Source organism: Nycticebus coucang, chromosome 11 (genome assembly GCF_027406575.1).
Source record: "Nycticebus coucang isolate mNycCou1 chromosome 11, mNycCou1.pri, whole genome shotgun sequence".
Taxonomy (NCBI): domain Eukaryota; kingdom Metazoa; phylum Chordata; class Mammalia; order Primates; family Lorisidae; genus Nycticebus; species Nycticebus coucang.
This window is the reverse complement of record NC_069790.1, coordinates 103,969,549-103,987,002: the sequence shown is the minus strand read 5'-3', so window position 1 is coordinate 103,987,002 and position 17,454 is coordinate 103,969,549. Positions and strand designations below refer to the sequence as shown.

The 17,454-nt window shown below is 42.1% G+C and overlaps 1 protein-coding gene across 1 annotated transcript in view; it reads left to right on the top strand.

Annotated features, from left to right (window-relative positions):
* CHCHD3 (coiled-coil-helix-coiled-coil-helix domain containing 3) overlaps positions 1-17,454 on the top strand; it is a 332,903-nt gene that overhangs the window by 302,610 nt on the left and 12,839 nt on the right. The window lies entirely within an intron of this gene.

Genomic DNA, 17,454 nt, shown 5'->3' with positions numbered 1-17,454 from the left:
TGGAATGGCTGGAGTGATCGGTCAAGCCCCTGTCATAAAGGAGGAAGCACAGTGGCAGCTGGGGAGAATCACATTTGGACTGCGACAGCAGTAAGATGGTGCCTGGGAAGCCCCGCTCTCTGATTTGCGGGGAGCCAAATGATGAAGGTTGGATGTGAGATGGTGTCATTAAGGACTTTCTGGAGAGACAGTGCAATTAAATATGAAGCCAAATGAGCAAGTGTGTTAATATATGGGGAAAATATCCCTGAAATGCCAGCGAAGGCAATCTAGTGACTGTCATGGAGCTTTCTTTTGAACACATACTTGTAAAAAGGATAGGTGCTCAATCTGAATCTCTGAGCAGTTTTAAAGGGTTCGAACATTAATAGAGACCCACTCTTTCGCGCCAGGCAGTGAGGAAAGAAGACTGCTAAGCCCAGATGATTTTCCCCAGCTTTGCTTTCCTTTTAGAGGCTGTGGAATGAGTCAGAAAAGGGAGTTACACGGTTTCTTTCTTAACTTTCAGAAACCTTGGGTTTTGTGTGACAAAGGACTTGTTGGAAGAGGGTCAGGTCTGTCCGAATTTTAGCAGCACATAATGCTCAGCCTGAACTACAGGACCATAGGAAAAAGCAAAACCAAGAGAGTCTAACCGTTTCATTTCAGGCCCCAGCTCCAGTGGATTGTGGTGGCTCCCTGCAGCACCTGGTTGAGAAGGATTCAGAGGCTGCAGCAGGCTCAGCCTGAAGGAGGGTCAGGATTGATTAGTGATACCCATCACCGGCGTAAGCATTGAGAGTTGGCATTGTATTTGCTACTTCTCCTTCAGAAACATATATAAAAAGCTTTACCCTTTCATTGACAATGTCTAAACCAGGAATTGGAAGGATGGAGGTAGAGAAAGAATCAAGGAAGGGAGGTAAAGAGGGAAAAAAGGCTACAGGGCTGTCACTTTAATATCTTTTCTGTTCTCTTTTTACCCTTTCTCCTAGCATCAGGTTTGGTGAGATGAAATATCACAAAAAAGACTCCTTTCGTTACCACATGTCCTGGGCTGGCTTCTTCCTAGTTTCCAGCAAACTGATCCCCGGTGAAACGGGCATTTGCAGGGTCCCCAAAAGTAATTAAGATAAAAATGACTGTTGATAAAATGCCTTTAATGTGCAGTCACACCTGCAATTTTCTTTGTAATGAATGAGAGAATATATTAACATTCCATTTGCTAAGTATTTGTAATATGCAAAGATATTAACCTTCAGTACATTTTTGAAATAGTTTGCAAGTAGGGAAATAAGACTTCAGTCAAATGACCTCTCTTGCACTCTAGAAGCAGAGAACGTTACATCTGTTAAACAATTCTCCCTTCAGCCTAAATATTGGTGTTTATAGTTAATATCGAAGATCTAAAACGGGTAGAATTTGATGGTATTTGGTAGAAATTAATATTGTAATTGATTAACCATCATGTTGGAAAGCTTTGATAAAAGCCCTCCTTGCTTTATTTCATTATACAGTATGTGATTGTGATACAAATTATCTCATTAATCTGTTCCATTTAGATAACCAAACCAGTTATTCAGACCTTAAATGGAAGTTATAATCCCAACTGGTGCCCGAGATCTTCTTCTTTCAGGATTCTGCAGGCCTAACTCAAACTGGAGTTGTCGACCATGATTAGGCAGTTTGACAGTTTACATTGATCACGTTAGGCCGATAAATCCCCAGCTTCCCATTTCATGGGCTGCTGTCATAACCACAGCCACTATCTATCACTTACTGTGATATGACAACAAAGCTCCAAATTTTACAGGCTTTTCACACGATCATTTACTGATGTGCAATTAGCTTCTGAACAGTAATGGTCCCACACACACTGCGGTTTTATTAAACGTAAACCTCCAGGATCTCGTTCGTCCTTCACAAAAGCAACTTGTGGAGGCACAGGGAAGACCATCTTTAACTTTTGTCTGGGTTTTCTTTGCATTCAGCCACGGTGCATCTATTATAGAAAGCTTCCTCCTGAGCCATCCTCTTCCCCCATCCCTGCTTGTGGATTGGCCCATCCATTAAGATTGCTGCAATCATTACCTGTCTGTTGAAGACCATTTGAAAATGAAATAATCATCAGTACTTTCATACTTCTCCCTGTCATTACTGAACGTCCGTTGTTGGTTAAAGCTTTTGGAGGTGGGGTCAGGGGAGGAACAGACCTCACAGCATGAATAAACTGAAATGTTATCCAACATTTTTAACTAGCCTATTGGCCTAGCGTGGTGGCTCACACTTTTAATCCTAGCACTTTGAGAGGCAGAGGTGGGAGGATTGCTTGAGGCCAGAAGTTCAAGATCAGCTTGAGCAATAATGAGGCTGCATGTCTACAAAAGAGTAAAAATTAAAACAACACAACAATACCACCAGCTTATTGAAGCCTCTTGCTGATGACCACCAACTTGACTTTACAAAATGACATTTATGACCCTAAAGGTATAAAAACTCACTGAAAGAGGCTGAAAACCAATTTCTGGCCTGTTTGAATACTGGCTTAACAGTAATAGAACATTAACTCTGTGGTGTTTATTATTCTTAAAATGTCCAACTTGTTTTAGGTAGGATTTTGCTACTATTAAAGCAAATTAAAGCAGTTTGCCATCAATTCCATTGCGTTCCCCTCACTGCCTCATCACAAGTGGCAGCCCTGCCGCCAGCAGTGGGAAAATCTATGCCAAGTGTAATTACTTCAAATACAATTCCATTTATTCATAGGGAGGACTGTTGCTCCCCATGAGAACTTAGTTGGGGAAAGAAAAGATACACAGGTTTATGTTAATTGTATGCCCTGTGCAGGAGGTTCGATTTTAACATGAATGTAGCTTTCTAACCGCCTTTATCAAAAGCATAGGCAGCAACCTTCTTTTGTCACCACCTGAACACTTTGTGGGCACCGTCAAGTTACATGGATAGTCACCAACTCTGAGATGGACTAACCTTTCCAACAATCTTAAACAGTGGTAACTGATGAAAAAGCCCCACCCTGGGGAGATGAAGCAACCTGCCCAAGCTCCATTGCAAGTCAGAGGGAGAGCCCACATCTGAATGTCAGTGTTTTAGATGGCAGATCCGGTATTTATAACCATCACAATAAATGGCAGATGTGTAAGGAGTGACTGTGTTCTAGAACCTGACTGACTTTGGTTATACGATGTACTGGGAAACTCATTCTGAATTCCAGTTGGGATGGTAAGAACACTTGTCTCCCCAGTGTAGCTTGACCACTCTTCCTCACAGGTCTGCCTGGAGTGGGGACGCCAGTGGCTTTGTAGGGGAAAGATCTGAGCAGCCTGTGGTGCTTGGCAGATGTTGTGTTGGGCACTGGGAATAAGGCCCTCTTACGGCTTATAGGCAACTGGAAGAAATGACTGGTCACGCAAATAACTTGACAATGGTAATTGTGAAAAGTGCTATCAAGTGCTATGAGAACATGTCACAGGGGAATCAACTAAGGAGTCAGAGACAGCCTTTAAAGGCTGAGATCTGAAGGCTAAAATAGTAGGTGTCAGGAGAAGCATAAAGGAAGGGCAGCTGGACTCTGAGGCAGGAGCCCGGCTCCCTGGGGTTCAGATCCAGATTTTATGATGGTGGGTGCAGATCCAGATTTTATGATGGGAAGATGAGAGAGTGACTGTTGGTTGCTGTTTTCTCAGTGAATAAGAGGCCAGTATATTAGCCAAGAGCCAGAGGTGAAGGGACAGGCTGGTGTGGTATTTTAAGAGGTTGGAGATGGCGTGAATTATCACAGCAAGGGGGAGAGGGAGAAGGAGCTTGCCGTGTGATGACACTGGCAGGATTTAGCATCTCCTTATGAATTTACAGTGATTCCAGTTTCCCTAGCTTGTGATTTTTCTCCAGAAACACTCAACTGGAGAGCTGAGTTAAGGGACATTCGTGAGGCAGGCGTTCATAGATTGGGGCTGTGTGTAATGGCATAGATTAATACTGCTGAATTGGAACCCTTGGGGAGATGTAAAACTAATGGAGCTCAGCATGGTGAATCCAATCCAGACGTGAATTGAGAAATGCATTATTTGGTCCTGCAGTAATACATCATTATCCCTTTATACAGAAATCATTGAGATGCCACCTCTGAAATACTCTTGTCTGAGGCTCATCATAATCATTTGGAGAATTTGTGTAGTAGATTGTTGTTTTCTATACTTCCTAGTTGGTCTTTCTCATTTTAGTCTCAGCAGCAGCCTAGAATGTTAAGCCAATTTGCTAAATCTTGCCTGTATTCTGAAAAATGCTTAAGTCCATTTATGTATTACAAGAAGATGTATTGGAGTTTGATGCCTTCTTGTGGCATCATCAGAACAAAAAAGAAAACATGTTAGAATTTTTAGATTATAGCTATTGTGCGGATGTTCTATAGAGGCACATGTAGTTCAGTGTGCTTACACACCCATAGAGACGGTTCCTTTTTCTTAGCTATAAAAATGCCTTAGAGCATTTTTAGATTTAAATTATGGAATATTAAGTGGGGAAAATATTGGCAATTACTTGAAATCATAGTGTACTCATTTTCCAAAAACTAGTAAATAATATTACCATACGTGATTAGTTATGTTAAATACTAGAGATGAAACATTCTGAATTAGCAACTCATCTTCTAAGTCTTCCTTTTTTCCACCATTTACCTTAAACATATCCCTTTCCCAAACACAAAGAAACTTGTCTTCTCATTTCCCAGGATTTTCAGGGGATTAAAAGGTTAATATTTATAATTCTCTGAGTTTCAAGGATACAAAATCGGTATGTTGTTGGAGCACTTTTTTAAAGCTTCTGTGTTGAAACCTTTTGAAATTAATTTAGTTCCTATGGAAACTTATTGCTCTTGTAGATAGTGCCCTTATCCACGAGTGAAAAATAAAATCAATTCAGAGAATGATTTTATAATTTTATAACATGGCTCGGGAAATGGACATTAGGAATATGTGTAGCTGTGCTCTTTGGCTGTTATACCGGTTTGTATTAGATTGTGTTTGAAAACAACCTTGCAAATGTCACCATCTGTCCTTCACTTTGAGGCCAGAATAGTAAACAGTGGTGTAGTAGAAGTTTTTAGTGGGTATTCTTTGTCCCAGCAGTGCAGGTAGGAGTAGCGTGTGAGGAGGCAGACGGTATGAGAAGTATTTGGGAAATAAAATTAGCTCTGTGAAGTGGTGGAAAGGAGAAGGGAGAATCCTGGTTGACTCCTAGGAATGGGTGGCATTTTGCAGGCTATTCATTTAGTGGAATCCGATTGAGGAACGCAGACAGGAGGGAGCTGAGGGCAGAGACTACATGGAGGTTAGAGTAACAGAGGCTTACATGTGAAGTGATGGGTTAGCCGAGGGTGATGATAGAGGAAGCTGAGGAAGGGTTGGAAGTGAAAGGCGTTTCAAAGGAAGAACTAACATCCTCAATGACTTCTTGATTATAAGATACTAAATAACAAAAGAACCAAAATTTAATGCACAGTGATGAGCTAGCAATAATTGCTATTTGTGAAAAATGGAAGGAAAATCTTAGATAAGAAAATGGAAATGATAAATTGATCATATCTAGTTGATGCTTAGAGGCTTAGAGTTAGAAGGAATCATCAGATCTTGTCCCTGGCTTCAGATGACTGACTATATATTTGATAGAACTGAAGCCCAGAGAAACCTAACGTCACACAGCTCCTGACTGGCGAAGAGAGACTCGAAATCCAATTCATCACACACACAGCAATAGGAGACGCCTCAGAGAAGCAGGAATACCCACACAGGAACTGTAGGAGAAGAGCGGGGGCATGGATCGGAGCTTTCAGAGTTACAAATGAAAGATGGATGGAGGTGGGGACGCCACAATCAAAAAGGCAGAGAAGAGGCCAACCTAGAAGAAGTTCATGGAGGAAGCAAGCTTCCAAGCTTTTCAGATGCTCATGTTACACTTCATTCCCAATGCCTTGCCCTGTGACTTAAATGATTTGGCACTTTCTCTTTTTCCCCAAAAGATTGCTTAGACATTAAATCAGAAGGGCTTGTGCCAAACTTGTGCTGAATCCTGACAACCTATGGAGACACTATGAATTATTTCCCAATTTACATTTTTGTCTTTCCCTAGAGTTTGCATGTGGGATTTCCTATCTGGTGTCTCAGAATTGTCTTTTTGATCAGTTTTCTCTTAGTCCTACAAAATCCCTGGACATGGCATTAATATTAGGAATTGTGGTGCCTAGGCATCTGGCGGGGGAGCAAACTTTCTTTTGCAATATGCCATTGCACTTTTGGAATAAATCGTTTCTTACTAAGCAATGTGATCACAAGATAAAAAATTTAAATATCATAGACAGAAGTTAATTTCTTCCTTAGTTAACTGTCTATTCAGTTTCCTTGAGAGCAACTGCTATTTCTAATTGCTATGTATTGTTTCAGTAGTATTTCATGTATATATCAGCATATACTTATAATATTATTTTAAATTTGTGTACATTTTGAGCTTATATAATAAGTAATCATCGGTGTCCAACATCTATAATTTTTCAAATGTATCTCATGCTATGCCTACTCCATTTTCCATTAACTATTAATTACCCATAAATTTCAGTGTGCATGTTTTGGAGAGTAAGAAGTCAGGGCTCAGACCAAAGTAGTGGACACAATGTGGGGAGCAGGCCGTCAGGAAATGCATAACTATACCCCTTCCTTGGATATATGTACTTATTATATAAGCTGTGTGCTGTGGTGGGAAGTCCAGCTTGAGGCAGAGGGGTGGGTCTGGCATATCCCTGGTCAGTGCTGAGTATCCCCTGGGCCATAGTCCCCAACCTCTTTTGCCTCCCTCCTGCACACACTGTGTCTCTGCTGTTAGTGCCCAGCTCCTTGAGCGTCCTCCTCACGTCCCGCTGCTTCTCATAGCCTGACTAGCCAGAATTCTGTTGCTGTCAGAGAGCAGGGCTAGCCTTTGAGGTTTCCCGCCCAGCAGACCCTTCTCTTCCTCTCCTCCCGTGTCACCAGCCTGGTGCTGAAATGTGCTTCGCCGTGGACCTGCCCGGTGCTGAGATGCTTCCCCAGGCTGCTGGCCTCCCGTGCCATGGCCTTTCATCCAGCTTCTTCTCTTTCACTGTGTTCTCGTCCCCAGCCTCGTGAAACTGCCCTACACAACCCCCCCTCCACAGTCAATGCCTTCTTCGACCTCGCCATCTTCCTTCCTGCCACACCAGCCATGCCCAAGGCTCAGCTGTCCTTCCTCCTTCCATCCCCACACTCCCACCACGTCCTGCAGAGGATTTCTATCTAATCCAGGTTGGTGGCCCTGCCCGCCCTCGTGCTGAGCTCCAGCTGCACATTTAGATCGGGCAGGATCATTGCCACTCCAGCCTCCTGATGTCACTTTGAACATGCTCCTTGCTCACGTCCCCAAAGCCTCGGCCATGGCGAGGTTCCCCCAGTCCTTCCTCTTCTTTCCCTCGTGTCCTTCCCGTGTTCCTTCTCAGCCTGTTTCGCCCTGGGTACTGCTCCACAGGGAAGCCAGTGGAGTTCCACGTCCACCCATCTGATCAGTCACCTCAGATCGACCTGAGTTGGCACCTTCATGACTGCACGCTCCCATTTGGAAGGGCGGGTGGCTTGCCGTCACCTGCAGAATGGAATCCGAGCATGCTGTCTCTTCTCAGAAGACTCTCCGTGGCCCTTCTCAGCACTGCTCCCCCTGCCATCCCCTGCTGCAGCCTCAGCCCCCTGAACATGCTGGACTTGGCTCTCATGTGCCCTCTCAGCTGCCCTCTCTGCCTCTTACAGTCCTACCATCAGTCGCGGGCTTTTCAGATCCCATCTCCTCCTGCAGAACTCCAGACTACCACCCCCCAACTAAAGTGGCCGCTTCCTCCTTGGGTACTGTTGTAGCCTCACTGCCTATACTGTTTCTTTGACACTTAGGGTGCCTATGTTATCTGTGACCTTAACGAGGGTGTGTCATTTTCTCCCAGGGAGTGATAAGCTTCTTGTGGTGGTAAAATCCGCCCCCCATTATTTCCGCTTGCCCTTTGCTGCCCCCTTTGCAGTGTGTGCACGGGCCACAACTCCGACGTCTGTCTGGTGTTCTTTCTACCTGGCAGCACTGCGCCCTCGGCACTTTGCTGGCATGGCCTGTGTACCCATTTGGGGATTTCCCTCTAACGGTGGCAGTGCCTAGGAGCCCTGCCCTTCAATGATCCCAAGTGTTGGAAGAGACAGAGGCCCGAGTCTGCCCTTCTCCCCGACTGCTGCTCCCCTTGCTCTTTATTTTTAGTGCTCTGACACCTAAAGGGCAGATCGGAATGGATTATTTTTTCCCTCCTCTTGCCACCAAAATAAATGCATTTGCAATTCTTTCAGTTAAGGGAGCCAGACACATTCCTTCCTCTATCTGGTAGTTGGATCTTGCTTTTAAAATGTAGTGGGGGAAAAATGAATATCACGTAAAGTAATGTAACACGCTTTCTCACCACAGACTTAAATGTTGGTCTTACCCTGGTTTTTTTAGAATGTGTCAAAGTCCTCATTGAGATATGTGACAGTTTTCAATTTCTTTTTTTTTTTTTAAGTAAACTGTTCTTGATGTATTTTGGTATTAAAAGCACTCTCTTAAATTTGATCACAGCAAGGAAGAGGAAGGGGTGCTGAAATGTATTTTTATGCTTGGGTGACTCAAATGGAATTTCACCTAACTTTTTACCACCCAAGTCACCCTGTGGTGAGAAGGAGCATAAAAGTCCATCCTTTCCAAAGGGTAATTCTTTTTGAAAATGTAGAAGCACCTTAAAACAGAAGTTTACCCTGTGTGTGCATGCCCCATTAGACTCCACACAGCCTGCTGCTCCCGCCCCTCTCAGCCGGAGGGCTCTGCGAGTCTGTGCTGTGGCAGTAGTCAGACTGATGACAGTGGTACAGTAAGGCCTAGGAAGCAGATATTCTTCCAACTGTGGAAGGATTATCCCTGGAAGGGTGTGCCCCGTGTCTCACTACATTCTCTCAGAAGGTCTTAGGTTCACTGTAAATATCCTAAGGCAGGAAAACCTTCTACATTGACTGCCAGGACTGAGGCACGGCCCCTTGATTATACTGGCCACACCCATGTGGGTATCTTCAGGTCTCCTCTTCTGAGCTTGAGGATTTTCTGCGGGAAGGGTGGATGAGGAAGGAGTAATGCCCTTCGAGAACTTGGAAATCAGGTTATCTTCAAAGACAAATGCCACAGTTTGCTTTAGTTCCCTAACCTAGAACTTGCCGTCTCTTCTCGGCCTGGACCTCCTTGGTGGCTTGGCCGGTGTGCTCCACCAGTCCCTGCTTTTTTTCCATCTGACCGAATCCAGCCCACAGCTTCTTCCCTTTCTCCTCCAGGATTCTCCTCTAGTTCCGGCAGGTTCTTCTCCTTTCCAGCATCTTTCTACCTTCCCCAGCTTGTCCCAGTTTCTCCTATCTCCCTTCTCCCTCCAGATGTGAGTATTGATCTAGAACTGAATCATCTGGTGGTATTCTCCTTTTTGGCAATATCAAGCAGTGAAGCGACAGAGCGGTTACCAAGGGTGCTCCTGGAGGGGAAAACGATGAAGGCTGGAGAGTGGTTTTGGCACCAATTGCAGGTTACCACCAAGCCCTCCTGTCACAGCTTAGCACCTAGGAACTTGCCTTAGTTTTCCTTACTTTGTTAGTAGGTCTGAGGCTTTTGGCCTCTGATTATTTCCTTGTGGATTCCCTAGTTGACTCAGAGAATTTACAAGCTCTTACTACAAACAGCTACACCCGCCTTCCCAAGCCAAGCCTGTGTTAGCAAACATCATGACCACAAACACAGAACCTTTCTCTGAGGGAATGCAGAGTTTAGAAGACTTGAAGTAACAGGGTTGTGGATGTATTTATAACCCGAGGCCAAGGAGGTCTCTGCTCCTCTCGGGAGCCTGTCTCTGTAGTCTAGATCTAATATTGGACAGATCTTGCTGGCTTGAAGGTTACTTCAAGAGGCCCTTGAGGACAGTCCCCACCTCCTACTCACTGGCGATGGGTATCTCCATGTCTGGAATACCATATATTCACTTTTGCTCACACCTGGAAGCAGACCTCTGTGTTTGCTTAGCACTGTGTTTACAGGGTTATTACCTCTCGCTCTGTCTGTAAGAACTTGTGTATATGGCTGGATCTCACGCCCCTAGACTTTGAGCCAGCTGTAGGCAAGGATCAAGTCTTATTCAGCACGGCATAGTGGACGGCATGTGTGAATGTTCAGTAAACATCTGTGATTTTATATTCATTGTGAGAGTGACTGAAAAGATGAATGAACCAAACAACCCTCATACCTTTCATCCTTAGACCAATTTTAATGAACATTCCAAAGTAGCAGCAAGGGGGGATGGAAATAATTTGCAAAGCCTAGAGGGTAAAAATAACTTGTATCAGCATAAGTTCAAGCTACTATGTAGATACACATTTTAAAGAAAACAAGCCTAAGGTTGGTGCATTGTATGTGCTCGTGATTAGCATTTTCTAATTATTCAAAGTTACTTTATACAGTCAGGAGAGAGTAAGTACCATGCTTTTCTTTCAGAGTAGTAGTAGTAGTAGTAGTAATAATAATAATAATGATGTGTTTCTTGGCCCTAAAACCTTATTGAGATATTCAGATAGAAAGTTTGGTATATGTTAGGCTTAGTGTCATTGCCACATGGATATCACCTTGGGAGATTCAGATTTAATGTTTGCATTTCAATGCTTGTGGATCTTTTGAAAAGACAACACGAGTACTTCTGTACATATTGCAATTCTTTTTACTTGTTTGAATTTTGTTAGGTTTTGCTTGTTTGTTTTGAAATAGTATGTCACACTGTTGCCAGGGCTGGAGTGTAGTGCAGTCATCGTAGCTCAAACTCCTGACCTCAGGGATCCTCATGCCTCAGTCTCCCAAGAAACTAGGACTGCAGGTGCATGCACCAAGCCTGCCCTTTTTTTTTTTTTTTTTTTGAGGCAAGGTCTTGCTGTGTTGCTGAGGCTGGTCTCAATCTCCTGGCCTCAAGCGATCTTCCCACCTCAGCCCCCGGAAGTGCTAAGATTATGGGTGTGAGCCACCACACCTGGCCCATATTGCAATAACCAAGGGCCACTTCTGTCAACTGTGATGTTGTTCTTTTCCTACTATGTGTGTTGCAGGAGGTAGTTTGTCCCCGGGACACTTCCTATAATCTGGGGCACTCTCTCTTGGGCACTGTTAACAACAGAGCTGCATTGTTAACCCATTAGTATCTATTTTCATTACAGCATTCTTACTTTATTAAGTAGTAAAAATATTCTAGGCATCCTTATGAGAGAAAGGGAGGGAAAGATAGCTTATCCATTCTAAATAAAGTCTCCCCTCCCTGACTAAAATGCAATGTGTTAGTTATAGAATTTTGCTTTATGAGAAAACTTTGTGAGCTTAAAAAAATAACATCTCACAAGTACTTGGCTGTCCTAAGTTAAGTGCTATCTGGAAGGTGATTTGGGGTCCTTCCAGGTTTGAATTAATGTTGAGGTCAGTTGTGTTGTGTGTACCCAAATCTGCATAATTATTGCCTCTTATTCCTGATATATTTTATGTAAGTAAGAATTAATATTATCTCCAGCTTTAGAGATAAAAACCATGGTGTACGTTGTTCCAAAACAAGTTAAGAACACCATGATGTGGTGGGAAATAAAAATTAGTCAATGGATCGTTTTTATCACTTCATACTAGATGTGACTTCACAAATCTTTGCACTTTGGTAAATAACATGACCAAACAGTGGGAACCCTCATTCTCTGGGGAACCAGCAGACGATGGCCCCCGTTTTCTAGGTGCAGACCCTAATGGACAGTGGTGCAGGGTGAGCCTGTGCAGTGGAATCCCACTCAGGATTGGGTGTGGTTGGCAGAAGGGCAGAGGAAGAAAGAAACCAGGCATCAGGGAGTCCCAGAGAGACAGTGTGTTCTCCCACCAGCTGCAGTGTGTTACACATTAATAAATAAATCCCCACTCTCCTGGGTTTTCCCTGCCTGCCCCCATCAGTTCTGAGTACTCACTATTATTGAATGAGAAAGAAAAACACATTGCAAAATTGGAAAGTTTTCTGTTCACCTAACATTTTGGCAGGTTCCTATTCATGTGCTCAGGGAGTGTGTGGAGTACTGCAGTGCTCATTTTAGCTGGGACTGGTGATCAGAGGCCTGTGCTATTTTCCTGGGTTTGGGAATTTCACTCCATACCCTAAAGTTTGTGGGAAGAAGGGCCTGGCATTGCTTTCCCCTCCCACCTTGCAGGTCGCCCTCCTCCTGCAGATCCAGATTACTGAGTTGTGGTCTGGATATTTTCTCCAAAGACATCAGTAGACTTAAAGTAAAATGTTAACATATTTTCATATACTGTTCTTTCAAGCCTTGGATAGAATCTTGTATATTGTGTTGTACCTCTAGTCAAAACTAACTTTCTCTTTTACAGCACCCAAGCTGAAGCTATTGGTTAAATGGTCTGGTGCTCATTATGGGTAATGGTCTGCTGTTGGCTTGACTGGTTCATTGAACCAAGTGCTGAACCAGGTATTGTCTAGGTCAGCGTTCCCTTCTCTGGTAACATGGAGCCCTCTTGGTCTTTTTTGTGTTGTAATAAAGACAACATTGGTTAACATTCATCATGTCAGTAATAGATGTTTGGGGGTAAAAAATTCTTCTGTTTCTATTTCACTTTTTTTTAATTTATTTTTTATTATTATTAAATCATAGCTGTGTACATTAATGCGATCATGGGGCACCATACACTAGTTTTACAGACCGTTTGACACATTTTCATCCCACTGGTTAACATAGTCTTCCTGGCATTTTCTTAGTTATTGTGTTAAGACATTTATACGTGAAACTTAGTAAATGTAGAATATAAATGTCTATTTCACTTTTTAAGAAATTGTATATCAAAGTGTATATGAAAACAAAGAAAGCAGGCAACTCTGGAGATGTTTGACCTCTAAAGTATAATGGTAGACATTTGATTATAGCTCAAATGTAACATCATTAATAAAACGGTTAGCAGTTATTAAAAATGTCAGAAAAGACTGGAATTGAAATGTTTCAGCTCCTGTGTCATTAGGAAGAGACTGTTGACATTTTATTCTGAAAATTAATATTAGGATATTGTTATTTAAGGTAAAATGAAAAATTCATGGAACATCATACATTTTAGGTAAATATTTTCTTCCTTTATATTGTATTTTATGATAAACTATACATGATAAGAGAAACCAGAATGAATTATTATATATTTTTAAATATCAACAGTGTGCTTGGTTGCTTTAGTTTAGGGTTTTAAAAGAAAAGCAGAAATCCTGACTGCTGGGCTCTAATGAAGAGTTAGTAGACGATAAAATAAGAGCTTTTGCCTTGTGCCGTAGGAATTAGACTTAAAGATTTGACTCCGTGACTGTGTTAGAGTGTTAGATGTGGTTTAATGAGACCACCTGATCCCATGAAGGATGCATTGTCAGAACCTGTTAAAATCAGAATTCTCCTTTAGCGCCTGCCATTCCCATATTTTCTCTCTCTCCCTCCCTCCTCCTCTCTTTTCCTCTCTCTGTAAGTCTGTAAGTATAGGACCTATAGAACTCTCGCAGGGTACTTATTGGTGCAAAAACTGGGAAAGGGTCGTTTCTTACAAGCATGTGTGCAAAGTGAGTAACTTCTGTGTTCCTTGGGGCTTTAGAAATTTTGGCTGCTAACTGGTGGTCATTTAGCCTTCTGACTGCAAAGCAGTATGAGGAGAGAGATCTCTATTACTTTTCTGAAGTTGCCTTACTATCCTTGCTGTTTATATTAGAATTTAAAAGATGGGTAAGTAGTTTTCTTGAAATATAAAGCTCAGGCCCACATCAAAGATGTTTCTAAGACATGAAAGTGGGAGAGGCAGCATGAAACCAGCAGCTAGTTTTGAAACAAATAACCAAGTATAACTGCGTCATAGGGTCTTAAGAGGAAAGTTCTGGACACTGCCCAACTCGCCGTCATTTTTACTGAAACTGTTCCCATTTCTCTTTGACCAGTTAATTCAACTTACAGGAAAGTCTGCTATGGTAGTAATGACTTGTGTCCGACACCATGTTGTTCTGAGCTCTGAAAAATGAGAAACAGCCTAAATGAGTAGAGCCTTTATTCTTCTCTTTTTCCAGGGTTTCAACAATGGACCTGTTAAGTGTTGGGTCAAAGGGACAGCAGGCTGCTAGTGCTGGTAGAAAGGAGGGAGGACGAAAGGAACTGGGAATAAAGGAGTATAAAACAGAAGAGAGAGAGATGTGTATTTATTTGGTGGGATCCATTAAAATTCCCCAGTAATTTCCAGTGATCATAAAACCAGATTTTTTTTTTCTTATTTTAATTGTTTTTGACAAATGTGTATTTTCAGAGGTCGGCTGTATTCCACCAGTCCCTTTTTGCAAACATGTTTGTGCGTGACTATTACGTGTGCATCTGTGCACTCCCTCTCTGCTGCTCTGAGTTCTCCAAAGCTACACTTCATCTTTCTCTTATCATTGTCACTCACCATTTCTTTGTTCTTTCTTCCTTACATACCAAGAAACTAAGTCTCCAGATGTCCTTTGCAGTCAAGATTTAATTTTCCTTCTTAGGTATCTCGAAATTCCACCTTTTATTTTTTGCCCAGTAGTAGCTTTTCCCATCAACAGAAGTAAAAGTGGTCAATAAAAGCCGATTGCTGACTTCATGGCTGTATGGGGGGTTTACCATAATGCATATTGGAAATGTCTTTGAGATCCTTCTCCTGAGTGGAAAGTGCCATGTCTTGTGTTTTATGGGCTTCTAATGTTAGACGGTAATCTCATTTAGCGTTTTCCCAAAGTGAAAACAGTGCATTAGGGCAACATAACAAGCATCCCAGATCAATACAGAGACAGAGCTTTACCCTGGCAGATTAACCCAAGAAAACGTCCCAGAGTCTGCTCCCGGAACTGGGAGGGGAGCAATTATACTGAGTTCCACTCCCTTTCCCCGCTTTCTACCATCTAATCATCAATCCAGGTTGAAATGTGTATGAAAAGATGAGTGCACATGAGCAGGCGTGCACATACACACATGGACAGACCTACCGACAGGAAGTCAAGGGCCCTGGAATGCAGGAGTATTGATTTGTGGTGATAAAAGTATATTTTGACACATTTCAAGTCATAAATAACTCATGGACTTTAACTTGCATGTCTAATAGCTGAACTCAGGGTACATGCTTATTTACAACTGGAATTACCTCTTTCTAAGGAGCCCATAGAATCAGACGTGAGTAGTCTTTTTAAAGACAAACAAAGTAGTCTTTTTATGACGTGCAGTGTGGGTGCTCATTTTTACAGTTTTCCCCTGTATGTTAATGAGACGGGCCTACTACCTGGTTGGGGTTGTTCTGTTCATCCCTCCCCACCCTCCTTCCCCCAAGACACACTGGAGAAATGACCAGTTGTCAACACGAGGATAGAATGTAACCCTGCTTTCCTGTGAACTGCCAGAGTTTATTAGTCATGTATTTGTGAGGTTCGGTTGATCTGACGCTTAATCATATTTTATTGTGTTTCTCCAGATGTGGACTTCACTATCATTAGTCAGTCAGTGGTATATATGCCTGTATTTTTTTGAAGCACAGCTGATTCCTTTAAAATACTGATGTTCATGGTAGAGGATTAGAGACGTCTGTGTCCAGAAAAATTCTCAGACATCTGAAGTTTGAAATCGTAAAAAGCATGGGAACATCTGGGATTAGATTTAATTTCTATTCTTAGGTATTTGACAAAGCAGTAAGGTAATGAATGAAAAGCGAAAGTGACGTTATATAAACTTGTGGTATTATTTTTTTCCCCGTGTGTCTGCTGTCTTTGAGGACAGTAGGAAGTAAGTCCCCTCGGGGACCAGTAACATGGTTTGCATTTCCATTCTAGCAAAATATTTATTAGCTCAGCGTATTGGATAAAAGTAATGAGGAGAGAGATCATCACCCAAGAGTTTCCTTATTGATGAGAAATATTCCCTCCATGTTCTCTAGAGGGTTTTTTTTTTTAATCCATTACATGTAAAATAATGTTATTTCAAGATTACTATGGAAATAACAAATTTAAATTTCAAAAATAAAACTGATAAAGACTAGAAGTTTTTTATATGAAACAAAACTAATTTGAAAAACAATATGAATTCCTAGATTGAAAATGGTAATATGTGTTTCGCTGAATGTTTAGTCCTTATATTCCAAGTTTTCCTGCCATATTAACAAGGGCATTTTATTTTCATTTGTATAATTTATTGGATTTATTTTATCATTTTCATGTGTATATTATAAGCTTTTTGGAAACATTTACATTTGATCTAGAATATTCACTGAGAAGCAATCTAATTAAAATCTGAGATTGGTAAGTATTAGCAAAATTTTAACCCAGGGAATTTTACTCTTTTGTATTCATTCAGTAAATGTATTACATGGCTTCTATAGGAGTATTCATACCTAGTAGCTGAGATCACAAAGAAAATAAGGAATTTGCATTCTAATAAAGATAGGCTAGTAGACTATATTTATTTATAGATACTAAACCAGACTTAGTGTAGTGAGTATTTCCTGCATGGTGTGAACAGTTAATGGAAGATCAGTGAGGTCCCATCTGGGGAATGATTGGACTCACCAGGGAGAGGAGACCTAAAGAAAGCCACATACAGAAGTGTGGAAAGATGAGTAGGTATTTTCCCGATATAGAGGAGCGGATGGGAATCTGAGTGCAGAGCAGAGGAAGAACCAAGCCTGGAACATGGTCTGTCCGGGTTGCAGCAGTGTGGGCGCAGGCTGTGAGTGCAGACTGCAGAGTAGACAGGAACCCCATCTGTTGACCTTGTGTTTGATGCAGAAAGTAGTAGGGAAAGATACTGTTCCTGGTTTTATCTGTTAGAAAGAACCCTCTGGAAGGCATATGGAAGCAGGAGTAGGGCGGCGCCTGTGGCTCAAGGAGTAGGGTGCCGGTCCCATATGCCGGAGGTGGTGGGTTCAAACCCAGCCCCGGCCAAAAAAAAAAAAAAGAAGGAAGCAGGAGTAGAGGGGGAAGGCTAAGGTACAGAGAGAGCTGGGAGGTCACTGGTTGAATCCAGGATATACATTTATACACAGAACTAACTTAGTGACACTGAGTCCAGACTGCAGAGATCTCAGACTTCGAGACCACTTGGACGTGGGAATGGAAGAGAGGGATTAGGGCTCTTAGGTTCCTTCTTGGCTTGGCCAACATCATTCATATGGTTTGGGTTTGGGAGGGAAGGTTATGTTGTCCAGAATGTTATGTTGGCAGTTTCAATTAATGGAACTAACTGTGTAGAATTTATTAACTGGGTGTACATTTTTATCATGGGAACAATTTGGATATCTTTCTTTAAAGTTTAAGGAAAATGGGCG